Here is a 13,255-nt window from a genome sequence, read left to right as displayed (position 1 = left end):
TGCACTGGAATTATACTAATCAGAAGTTACATACAACCTGCTCCAGTTAAAAATGTTCAATTATGGAAGACAAATAATCACAGAATTGAATCTGAGCCAGACCACTAGGTCTAGCTAGTGCTACTTCCTTGCTCTCATTAGACAGTGATTGCCCAGATATTGAAAGATATTGGGATTGAAAGCCAGGGAGTTAGCAAAATTGCGAAAACAGTGGAGAGGGCGAAACTATCCATTAATTTACAGTGTTAGCGAGGAAAAATGGCGAGTACACTGTAATTGAGGGTGTTGAACCGTAATGGAGAATCTTATGGAAAAAAGACGATTTTAATTCCTAAAAAATGAAAATTTATAACAGATAATTGATGCAAAAACAATATAAATGAACCAAGAGCGACGAAAAAGTCACCAGTTTAACTTAAATAGGAATAAATACGAACGCACATGCTCGCTGAAAAAGTCCTCCATTAATTCTGAGGTACACGAATAACACGTTATTTTGATGATAATTATAAATGGTATTATTAATCATAAAATCATCACACTGGAATTGTACTCATCGTCAGTAAAATAGACGTGGTCTAATTCACACACTGTACGCGCAATACAATCCTGAAAGGCGTCAATGCGAAACAAAATGACAATACATTCCACGGTGTGCTACGAAAAATGACTAGCAACACCCAATGGTACGGGACCTACACTATGTGCTTAGAGTAGACCTACTGCAGCTTAAAGCCGTTTAATGCAAGTATGGTAGACGATAAGCGACAGCTGAATCTGAGCCCGACCCCTCAGCCTTGCTACCGCTACTATTATCCTCTTAAGTGTAACTGCCCACACATCGAGAGATATTTGGATAAACAGCCAGAGAAATAGCGAAATTGTGAAGACAGGTGATAGGGTGAAAAATACACACATCGAACAGAAAAGATGAACACACAGTTCAAGTTCTCAAAATTCGGGGAATGCGCGGTGGCCAGCTTTGGCACGAGATGCTACCGTTGTCTCATGTTTTATGCAAGCACGCGATACCGATGAGATAAACGTTAATCTTTATGAGAGTTCTAAGAAAACAGAAAGGAATTTTTCACTTCCGCTCCTTGACCCGACGCATGTGCTGAATTATAAATTAAAGACAAATTGACTCTGGAAACGATGGATACATTGAAAAAAAATCGTAAGAGCTGGACACGAGTTAGATTAGATTCGAACATTCAAATGAAAATTCTTCGTGAACGAAAGAGATTGAGTTATATGGGAAACGAGATAACAGCCTAGGTGTGGGAGCGAGTTTTGAGGAAGACATGAACAAGAGAACTACGCTATCGCCACACCAATCAAAAATCGATTTACAAGTCAATTTTGATACAATAAATACTTTCATCCCACCATCAATCTCAATCGAGATGTGGAGGAACGCGGAACTGTCGGAAGGATGACACAGTACTTTTCCGAGTCATTAGGCCTTATTATAGTTCCTTTTATATTTGATGACCAAGTAGAGTAAATAAGTCATAGGTTTGTACCCGTTGTACATACACAAAAGAAACACAAAACACTTTTTTGGGGAAAGTGAAATCGCCAATTACAACACAGTCTACGAGATGGCAGAACACCACCAACACATTTTCGAGTAATACTACCAATATAGGAAAATTAAAATATTAAAAAAAAGCATGAAAATTCAGATTCAACAATATGAGAAACGATATGACAAAAAGATGACATAAGAATTAAAGCAAGAAATTTAAACACTTTTTTCATAATATTTAGAATATTTAAGCGACAAATCAAAGTGCGTAATTTCACTTCAAACGGCATCGAAGTCGAACCCAACTACTGGAAGAGTTTAAAAAATTTAATGTAAAGATTGTAGATGCATACAAATTCAGGATATACATTAGCTATTTTACTATTTTCATTGATAATATCATAAAATGAATTTAACGTTGACGTAATCCATTTTCCAATTTTGTACACCATAAATTGGGTTTAAAAATCGAATGATGTTTTCCATAAAATCAAAAAGCAAAACTTTTTTTAACTAAACTAAATATTACTATTTTTTCAAATTTTTAACTAAAACGTATTTCTTTTAAAGGGTGTAATAACGATGATACGATGTGTCATTAATACCGCGTTATAATTAAGCGAATTTCCAGAGGTGGCAGTGCACGGGGAGGAACATAATTTTTGCACCGCGTCATTCGACCTAGATAAGCGTCCCAGTGTCGGCGGGTGGCCTACGCTCATTTCCCCTCCCGCATTACACTAAGTAAGGGGAGGGAGCAGATCCCAAGGTCACTCCACATATGTACTCGCCCGAGAGCTACGCCCTCTCAAGGCCTTCCTTATATAATTCATTCACTTTTTTCCTGTTGGTGGCAATTTTTACAGTAAAAATTTAATGAGGAGAAAAAGAAAATCCTCCCGTCACTTGGTGACCCAGTTGCTAATGTCATCAAGGAGGGTTGACGTAATATCATTGTGACGTAATTAAATTTATGATTACATTAATAGAAGGAAACAAAATATAGTGATACAGAATTGTATTTCGTCCCGTGATTCTGCAAACTTCGAGTACTGAGGCAATGTATCACTCCCGCTAAACGGTCACGTTTCATCTTCTTCCTGGACAATAACTTGTTTAAAATTTAAATTATAAAACAGACATTTTATGAAAATTAGGCACAAAATTGATAGCTTGATAAGTTTTCTGAATAAAAATCACTAATACAAATACTTGGTAGGTAATTTTTACTAGTAGAATATCGTGATTGCTAAAAAAAATGCGTTCCCCACAACTGAACAGCTGATACCATCTCTCAGCTGGAGGCTGCAGAGTAGCGCCACTTTGGCTGTTGAATTTAGCATCTCACTAGACAATAACACTCGGGACGCATATCGTACTTTTCAAGAGATTCAAAACACACGAAGGAAAACGTGGCACAAAGTCATGTCACTGACTCTTTCTCAATCCCACAAAAATTTTCTATTTTTTGATCCGCAGAATGTGGATTTTCGACAATTTCAGGAAAATACCCAATGGTTTCGAGGACCCTTGAAACCTTAATTTCCAAAATAACACACTTTTATTCCCAATACCACCGCAAATATAATATTTTAACGCTTTGTTGAAGGGGAACGAAAAAGGCGCGCGATGATAAGCCAATGTTGTGACGTCACTCTAAGCATCGCTTATGGCGAGACAGATCGTCTGGCGCCACAACAACGATGAATGAAATGACGTCACGGGCAGACAGGCGTTTTTTTTTTCTCGAGCAGCTGAATTGCTATTTTTAAAAACCTAAATTATAAACATAAGTATTTACCGCATTACATCTGTTGCCGGGAATTAACTGCATAGAATCAACTCTTGATACTAAATCAAGCTATTTATGGAATGTTGAGTGATAATTGCTTTTCATGGGAATGAACTGGGATTTTACTATCGTAAAAAAGCGCTAAAGTTGACTGAGGGAAAGCGAAAACCTAAGAGGAGAAGGCGGAGATGTACCGAGCAAAGACAGCGGGGTAAACGAGGGAGAGGGGGGTTGTAGAGTAATAACAATGGGAGAGGGGGGATATCAGGCGCAGGGGAAGGGGGGAGGGGAGGGGAGGAAGAGGTCAGTGACCAGAGCGATATATATCGGGGGAGGAGGAGAAGAGGGGAGGGTTGGAGAGGGGAATTGGAGGAGCTGCGATGGCGGAAAAGAAAAGAGGCGTCCCTCGAGAGAAAAGGGGGGAATTCGAGTCCCGTCATGGATCAACGCCTCCCACTCTTCCACAGCATGTGAGCGGGGGAGTGGAGCGGCGAGGCATACAGCATTCAACCACACGAAAAGATGGGAACTCAAACCCAGGTCGCTCGGTGCTCCAACTTGAGGAGTAGCAAGAATAGAAAATTTTCAAGGAGATTCTTACTTTGTCACATCCAAAACCTACCCCGCAAGCCGCCTCAATTGACATGGTGTTAGGACAGTAGCCGTTTACAAGTAAAGGTGCGCTTCGTGACGAATACGACTGCCTTATATCGACCAAGCATTTATGAAAGTTATTCATAGTTCGGGGTAAAAACATTTTCTTTACTATGGAACAGGTAAAGTAGGTTGTGAAAAAGGAATACGTAGGTGTGAAAAGATTAGCTGATAGGAGAATTGGGTCCACCAATCTTAGGATTGTGAACAGGTATGATGATGAAAAACAAATTCGTAAACTTACCCGTTCGGCATACTACTTCCCGATTTATCATTTCTATCCGACGAAAATATAGTTAGCCTCTAAGACGAAGTTCTTTGCGTCACTCAGAAAGGGAACCGTTCTCAATGACTCGAGCGAAACTAGTTTAAGTTGATGGCTGTATCATCTTATGGTTAGCGCTAACCTGGCACAATAAAACCGGCTCTTAGAGTCCAAGTCACTCTTACCCTCACGGTCCGAGGCGCCGATTCGCCAAAGATAGACTTGAAATGCACGGATACGGAATGAAGAGGAGGAGGTGGTGATTGTGTTCGAATATCACCCGCCCGAGCATTCCCAGCTTCGCCTTCGCATCGAGAGAGGGCGCTATTCCGCGAAAGAAGTGGCGAGCGCGTCTCGGCCTACCCCTGCGTCTCCTTCCCCCCCACGGGGGGCAGATCAATAGGGAGGCCATTATCAGTGCAGCAGACGAGAGAGCTCTCCCCCAACGCACACACAAAGGGAGGGAGAACCCGAGCGAGGAAACGGAAACGAGCAGTCGCGAAGTATTAGTCCGCATTATTCATTTTCCTAGATTCAAAAGCACGAGATAATTATGGGGGAGTGGTGACCGCCAGGGGGTTGATCGAAGGAGGGACACATGTCCCGCGTATCAATAGGGATTAAGTTCATGGACACAGTTAAAGTGTCTTAACGTGCAAGGAGGCCCAGGGAATGGAAACGGCATCTCTACCTCGAACTTGTCATACCCCCTTAGCCGGTGGCTCATGGTGGCCGGGATAAGGGGATAGATCCCCCCCCCCCCCCCAAGGCCTCACAAAAAATTTAAAAATTATTTTAAAATATTATCTAGTTTTGTCATGCAATAACTGCATCTGCTTAAAGATAAGTTTAAGTGCCAAAAAGATGTAAAATGTATTTCCAGGCATGTCATTTTTCAAAAATTTTCTCGGACCCCGTTGCCTGGGGGTGGTGGGTCACCACCCCCGGCAATCCAATCCCCCCCCAAGAGCCTATCCCTAGTTACGCTACTGCCCTTAGCTTAACCACCCATCCAAACCAGCAGCAGATCCAGGATGGGGTCGAGGGGGGGCTAGGGGCTTTCCATCCTGTATATATTCAACGACAGAACAAAATTACAATTTTACCTGGTGTAAATTTCATACCAAAGCCCTCTCTGGATCCGCCATTGATCCAAACAAATTTTTAGCTCGATGCTCAGAGTGGGAGAGGAGGATTGAAATTTTCGCCATTCAAACTTGTATACAAAACTAATTTCCGATCTATGACTGAATATTTCAAAGTGAATTCGCCATAAAATACGACTACTAATTTCAGAAATATTTTGTAAAAAGTATACCCATTAAGATTAAGGAATTTTACCCATTAGCAGGTGTTAAAACAGTACTTCACGGTTTTCTCATTCACATTAATTACTTAATTAGACAATGTCATAATTTTAATAAGTACATCATAATCCAATTACGACAACAAAATGTTGATTACAGATAAAAAAAGAGCGCAAAAATACCGGTTTACGCTATCGCCTCTTCGGGCACTCTTGCGCATTCGCACAGGAACGGGAGTTGAGTAGGCCTAAGTATTCAATTATAACAGGAATGCTGCAAGTGCTATGAAGCCGAAATAGGCTTTTCAACTAGCAAACACAATGGATCTCGCACACACACCAATGCATCTATAAACTGGAAACAGTCGTTATCGTACACAGCAAATTTGTATTGGGAAGCCACCCGACAGTTTACCTAAACATTTCCTATCCTGTATCTACTTAAATCACGCAATATTTTTAAATAACCATTCTATACTGGTTTTTATTTTGAAATGTACCACGCTATGTCCTAGACCATGGGAGTAATTCTAATATACACTACCTCCGCCCGGAAGTTGAGTACGATAGAAAAATACAATTAATACGGATAAATATAAATACACCTAGAAAAACGAAAGTAATACTAATTACTCAGTTTCTATTTTCTTCGGGAAAAAGCAACAGAGGCTAGACTAGTAACAACGCTGGAAACTCGATTACGGAGTCCAGGATGCCCCTTTCACTTGCCACTCAATGGGGTCATTGAAGGAAAGAGATAACAATAAAAACAACTTGATCGATCACTTGATAATATTTAATGAAACAGAAATTATACCATGAAGAGCAGAGGGCTAAAAGAGGTAGAACACTTTAGTAGCAGGAAACAAGTGCGCATGAGAGGGGGACAGTTGCAGGCAATAGCGTATGAAGAATATACTTCCGCAGGGTGGCGCTGTGAACGATTGAACCGAAGACTTCGTAGCGTTATCGGTGAAAGCATGTAGCACGAATATTAGTAGATCAATCCTCAATGGGGTAATTTTTCCTCTGTTGCATTATCTTCACTACAAAATCAAAAAACGACAGATACTAAGGCTGTAGACTAGCATCGACGCTTGTACGATCTTCCAAGATAACGCCTGTATAACATCGTAACAATAAAGGCCGCAATCAAGAATAAATTAGGTGAGAGTGGTGGGGTTCTTCCATTAGGTAGTAGAATTTTAAGGGATGGGTCACTTGAAGAGGTTAAAATGTCATTCCCAAATATTTAGAAAGGGGGCGGTTTAATACACTGACCCCCCCCCTCACTTCACGCCCACTACAGTCATGCCAAATATTGAACTGTATGCATCAGTAGGATCGGGGCGCTCGAACTATAGCCTACAGGCAGGATTACGGTTCTTTCACACGCGTTATCGCCATCCGTGACGCGAACGGTGACTTCAGCACAAAATTCACTCAAATCTGTTCCACCAAGCGAGACCAGCGATTATGAGGAGCGGGCAAATGGTGAATAAAAATGTTCACTATGAAACACAACAGTAAACTCCACATCATAGGCGGATCTAGGGGGGTCACGGAGGCACGTGCCCCCACCAGACTTTTAAAAAATATGCAAGATTTTTAATGCGGTCCCCCGTTATCATTGCATTCGTCTTGTGTTACGGGGTATCCTTTGAACAAAATCCTGGATACGGCCTTGCTTGTGCCCCCCCAGAAAGAAATCCTGGATCCGCCCCTGCTCCACACCGAATTTAATAAATTTAATTTGTTAAATAATTTTGTAAATATGGCAATGAGATGTCGAAACCCAGGAATTTCATCTAAGCCGGGAGTTTACTTCTGCAATATCTCATTTCACGATGCTTATAATGAAAATTGCTCATCATTTCACACAGCAGTAAATTCCAAACCGTCGCTTAAAATTGAAACGAATAATTCTCGAAAATGGCAATGAGCGGGCGAAACCCAGGTCAGTCATGACTGCAGAATTAAATCAGGTGAGGATTTGACATTGGGTTTTTTAGTGGAGATACAAAACATGTACAAAATAACGCCTGAAACGGTTATTTATAAGAAAAAAGCATGGTCTTGATGAACTTCCTATGATTTTCATGTTAACCAGGTGTTTCCTGCTTTTGCTGTAATCGCAGACTTCACGAACGATGTTTATCGGCACTACTGTTAAGACACCAATAACAATCACATTACGTCAGGAAAATTCGAAAAACACCCAGAGATTGTTTTTGTTCCTAAAGGCCGTTTTACAAGGGGCACCTACTCGCACAATCTGACGTGTGTACGAAGGCGCATTCAAAATTGCGTCGTGTGAAGCGGTGAATTGCTAAAACACATGCGAGAATGCGTGGACGTGAGATGGCAAAATAATTGTTCTAATTTCGTTCATGCATTCGCGCAATTCCACGCCATTTTAGAAATTAATGCAATTCTAACCTGCGCAATTCCGTGCCCCGTGTTAAACGGCCTTTAGACGTCATAAATTGTGGCACTGCATTGATACGAACATCAAGTACCACGAGAGGAAGGTCAGTATCTACGCCGGTCAAAGGGGAATATATCCTAACCATGGGTAGTAAGCCAAAAATCCCCACCGGCCATTAAGACTAGTTGCATCAACCCCTCTCAAATGCAAATTCGAATTGAGGACACATGGCGGGAAGCGGTTCAGGCGTGTGAGACAGACGCCGGCCGACGCGTGCGCAGAGGTACGGCCTCACGCGTGCTCGCGCACGCATGCACGGTGCGTTCGCTATTCCTGCACGGCAAGCGGCACGCCACGACTCCTCAGGATACACAATATCACGCTTCCCCTCCTCCACTCCCGCTTGCTTCTGTAGACGACACTAACTGCCACGCTCTCAAACTGATGATGGAGGAAAAAAAAAACGTTTTTTTCCAAGTAGACGTTTTAAAACGACGAATAAAAAAAGTTTTTTTCGGAAATTTTTTTTGTTTTCTGCCTGTTATTAATTTTTTATCAGGAAAGGCATGTCCTATGGGCATTGATTTTGTATTACTTCCGAGAAATATACACAACACATTATCATTTCCAGGGATTAGTCACTGCATAAATATATTGAAATATAAATGGCGCCTGTAAAATCATTTATCTTGGGACACTTATTGGCACGAGTATTGATGTGTGATTTTTATGAAACTTACAAAAAAACTGAAGGGAGGAGCTAATTACATGCAAAAGGTAAGTAGGATCAGTAAATAAATACGATAAGTAGAGTCGGGGCATTAAATAAACCATGAATGAATATGGCACTAAATATACCACACTATAATAATAAATATATAATATGGCACAATCTCTCAAAAACCGGTTCATGCCAAACATTGAGCATATTAAATAAAAATACAATATAGCATGAAATAGACTCAGAATGGCCTTAAATATACCATGAAAAGCACCATATACCGAGTTATTGAAGAAAAATTTAATTTCACGTTCTTTTCGAGACGAATGAAACGTTTTTTTTTTCTCAGAATTTATAATGCTTCGTTTAGTTCGAGGTACGCATTCCTTCCACAAACAGGAAGAGGTACATTCCCACTCCAGTCGCAAAGAAGCACACGTTTACCCAACAGCCAGCCGGCTGACGCGCTCAGGGAGACGTCGTTCGCGGGACGACAATCCCAACGATACAAAACCACACCAGGCTCTCATCATCATTCTCGATAAACAGAAATCTCTCAAAGCAACACAGGGAACATTAGTATGAAACCACACTGTATTTCCAGGATCGCCAGAATCGGTAAAAATTAAAATGGATTGTTTGAGGCGTAACTTGGTGAAAGCGATTCATAATTAACATTAAAAATAAGAACTTTGTGCTTTCACATTGATATTTATTCACGAACACGGTTTCAACGTTAGACGCTATGATCAGGTCTCATCACACCCGATGATGACGTCTAACTTTGAAACCATGGTCGTTAATAAATATTAATGTGAAAGCACTAAGTTCTTCTTTTTAATGATACGGTAAAAATTAGTCACACAGTCAAACGGGTGGGGAAAGGAAATGGTTTCTCCTCGGAAAATAAATGAATTTCATGAAAATTATGCTTTTATAAAGTGCATCTCAACCTCAATGGAGGTAAACGGCTTGAGTATTTTACCCCTGCGTGCTTACTGAGACGGCTGCTGGATGGTAGGTGGATTTAATTCAATACGACTCCTATGAGTAAATTATCTATCTAGTAAAGTACATATCTGCATTGAGAAGAGGTCTCTTCGAGAAGAGACTTTAAGTCCAACCTTTCCGCGAAGCTAGCTCAATTCTGCAAAACGATCGGGTAACTAACAAGACTAGTTAGATTTGGCCATGAAAATTTTTAATCTTTGAGTGATGACAAGCGTGATGGCAAAATTAGTGGATAGATGGTATTCACATTTCGGTAATGATGTGGCATGGACATTAATTTTTCGGCCACACTGACCTATGGAAATCGAAGTTGCACTGCAGAATACTTATCTGACACCTCCATCATCTACTAATCTCTGAAGGAATTTCCGACCGGAAATTTAGCCACGAAGGCAACAAGCGGAGAAAATTCACATGCCATCACTCTACTTGTATTCATGTAAATGGGGCAATATTTACATAGTTTCACTTCATTTCTCAAATGTATCCGACCGCAGATTCGCCGAAACTGTCGTCTTCGATTACGCGGTGGAAACCCCTGAAGATAAGACATTCAACTTCACCTCTCTGCGGAGGCATTCGAAATGAAACCCGTCACTCGAGCTCAATCAATCAAGCTCGCTATTTTGGCCCTAAAATAGGAGTCGTGAAGTCCCTTCCGGAAAAACAGATTAAGCAGGTAAAATGTATGCACAACTAGATTCCCTTGTGCGGATGGGATGAGGCCCACGTTAGCGGAACGACAAGTAAAGAAGGTAAAGGGAGGGTAGGAAGGACTGAGCCTTGGGACGAGGGGGACAAAAGCTGTGGGGGGGTTTAGAGGGGGTACCCCCCCCCCAAAAGAGGCTAGAGAAATGAGGAGAGGCTGCCGTCCACTTCATTTTAATCTCACACTTCCTCCGACAAGTCGTAATGTATGTGCACAAAAATATCCAGGGTCAAATGTAGCAACTCAAATGCTTCTGTATCACATAGTTGGCGTTGTGACTATTACCGGGAGTAAAATTTAGCAAATTAGCAACTCCGAAAGATCTGTGCGACTCCTTCGGCCTCCGAAAACGGTCGGAGGTTTGCCAGATTTCCTTATTTCACCCCAACTATGCGCTCATAGTCCCCTTTTCTGAGATAACAAAAACATTTTCCAATTTGAGTAAAAAATGAGCCCCAAAGGTCCATTAGTTACCAAAATACATTATTCCGGAACAATTGGCAAATAATATACGAACAAAAAATTGAAGTATTTTCTCCGTGGCCATCCTCGGAGCTTAAAATTGTCCAAAATTATTTTTTAAATGCTTGCAAAACAATTCATTTAAAAAATTTCCCGTAAGTCTCACATTTCCCTCAAAAACAGGTTTATACCGAACGTTGAAAAAAATCAAACTGTGGACGGAGACGAGGGATCATTGGGACTTTCTTGGTGGTCACACTAGACGAGGGTTGCAGCTGTAGGAAGGCAAGAAGACGGCTGCATGGGATAGACACAGTGCCCGACTAAACACATTGGGGGGAAAGGGGAGGGGAGGTCAGCTGGTTCAGGGGAAGCATGATTGACTATGGGACAGACCCTGAGGATAGGTGTTGCAAAGCGTGGCTAACTAACGCAGTGGCGTGGGAATAGAAAAGGTGCATTCACACGAACCGCTCCCACCATGGGGGAATCAGCTCGTGCGGTTAATAGAAAAGGTAGCCCCTGACTTGTGGAGAAGATACGATCCTGAAAATGCCCATGAGTGTACGTATTTAATATGATTACGGCTTCTTTATTGTTTTTTTTCAAATTATAACACATTATATTAAAGAATTATTATCGAGGTCATCGTATTAATAATGTAAATGGTTGAACCGCGATGATGTTGCGGAGAGGCTTATGTGGTTTTACCGCCGGTGAATTCCGTACAAGACCAATTCCAGAGAATACAGAAGAGAAGAAATATATTAGCGGGGTCAACGCAGTTGCTTTTTGATCTTTAACGTAGTTTGCATAACTAATAAAAGGAATACAGGCATTATTTCGAAAATATTTAACGTAACTCGCATTATCATGAAAAGCAGGCGGTTGCTGCAGCCACATGTCGATACCAGCTGCTTCACCTCACAACGCGTGTTGAAATGATAATAAAATGAAATGATATTCCAACCTAAGCCAGTAAAAATATATCCATCTTCCTCACCTATTCCTACCCTACACTTCGCTTTTCAAGCGTGGAATCGCTTTCAATTATCTTCGAGAGCAGCCTCGCGAGAACGAACGCAAAAAAAAGTCTGAAGACGCCAGTATCAGAGCTGGCGAAACAGTCGCACAAACAAACACATTCGCGGCCGCAACTCTAAAATATCATTACAGTATCACAGTGGAAACCAGAGGTTTTACGTCTGAATGGACGAACGACACTGATAAGAACCATGCAATTGCCCACACAACAGGAGGCGTACATGTGAGGAGACAAGTAGTACTGAAGTGGAATACAAGCGAAAACACAAAACCCGAATAAGAACTGACCTGATTCCATGGAATCAGCTCCTAGGGGCCAGGATCAACCCTTCGCCACCTCCACGACAGACCATTGGTGAGAAGAAGAAGCGAGCAAAAAAGGTGTTCCTTGGTTCCACAAGTCAACGACACATTCACACCACCTGGCCGTCAATCTTTCTTTCTTTCTATCCCTCGGGCCGGTCACGAATTTCCTCCCCGACTCACTCCAACATTTCCAATCGGCGACAGAACGCACTGCGATCACACGAACCAACGATCACTGGCGGGAATCAGAGCGAAGACGCTCGAAGAAGCATCATCCAAAGAAGCTGCTCCTCAACAACCTCGGCGTTGACGGCGATCATAATCCAAGCAGAGCAAGCACAAGAGCACCACAGTTGCACACGCGAGACGCGTTCCCAGCACGAAAAAGCACGCCGTTTGCGGAGAAGTGGAAAGAAAGGCACGGGACCGATATCTCTGCTGTTCCGAAAGGGGACGGAAAGAATTGTGAGGAGAATGTGCCGAGAGGAGCAAGCAAGTGTTTCACTCACGATGTACAGACGTATGAGGTCACAAGGGATCACACATTCGTAGCACCTCGAATGCAAAACATAATCACGGTAGGTAGAAGAAGCACATAGATGCGTCCCTTAGCCGGCGAATGAGACGAAGCAGCAGGAGCGAGGGGATAATAGGAGAGGCGGCCGCAGGAACGTCGACCACTATGTATGCGATCGAGGCTCGCACTGACGGCCGTGTTTCCCCCTTACTCCCTTTCGCGGAGAGGGGGGGAAATCCAGTTCATTCATGCGAGTCAGCTCACGCGATTCCGTTCACGGCTCATGATCCGTTTCTTAAACGCATAATAATTCTAAGCTTAGAGGTGGTCAAACATTAAAAATGTATGAGGGGCAAGGCCGTTGCGAATGTGGTGGGGGAGGTCAAGGGGTTCAAATCCCCCTCCCCGCAAATACTCAGGAGACTCAGGCTATCAGAGTACCCTTCCAAATGTAGGACCTCCTTCAGTAAACCCCCGAAAATTTTCAAGGCAACGACCTTGATGTGTGG

At 42.2% G+C, this 13,255-nt stretch overlaps 1 protein-coding gene across 1 annotated transcript in view; it reads right to left on the bottom strand.

Moving 5' to 3' along the window:
- Positions 1-12,921, bottom strand: part of LOC124168732 — a 183,875-nt gene extending 170,954 nt beyond the window's left edge. Inside the window, exon 1 of the mRNA XM_046547000.1 lies at positions 12,212-12,921. The gene's annotated coding sequence lies outside the window, so the exon portion shown is untranslated. The remainder of the gene's footprint in view (positions 1-12,211) is intronic.
- Between the last annotated feature and the right edge of the window lie 334 nt (positions 12,922-13,255).

Source organism: Ischnura elegans, chromosome 12, assembly GCF_921293095.1.
Source record: "Ischnura elegans chromosome 12, ioIscEleg1.1, whole genome shotgun sequence".
Lineage (NCBI taxonomy): Eukaryota > Metazoa > Arthropoda > Insecta > Odonata > Coenagrionidae > Ischnura > Ischnura elegans.
This window is presented reverse-complemented; position numbering and strand designations above follow the sequence as displayed.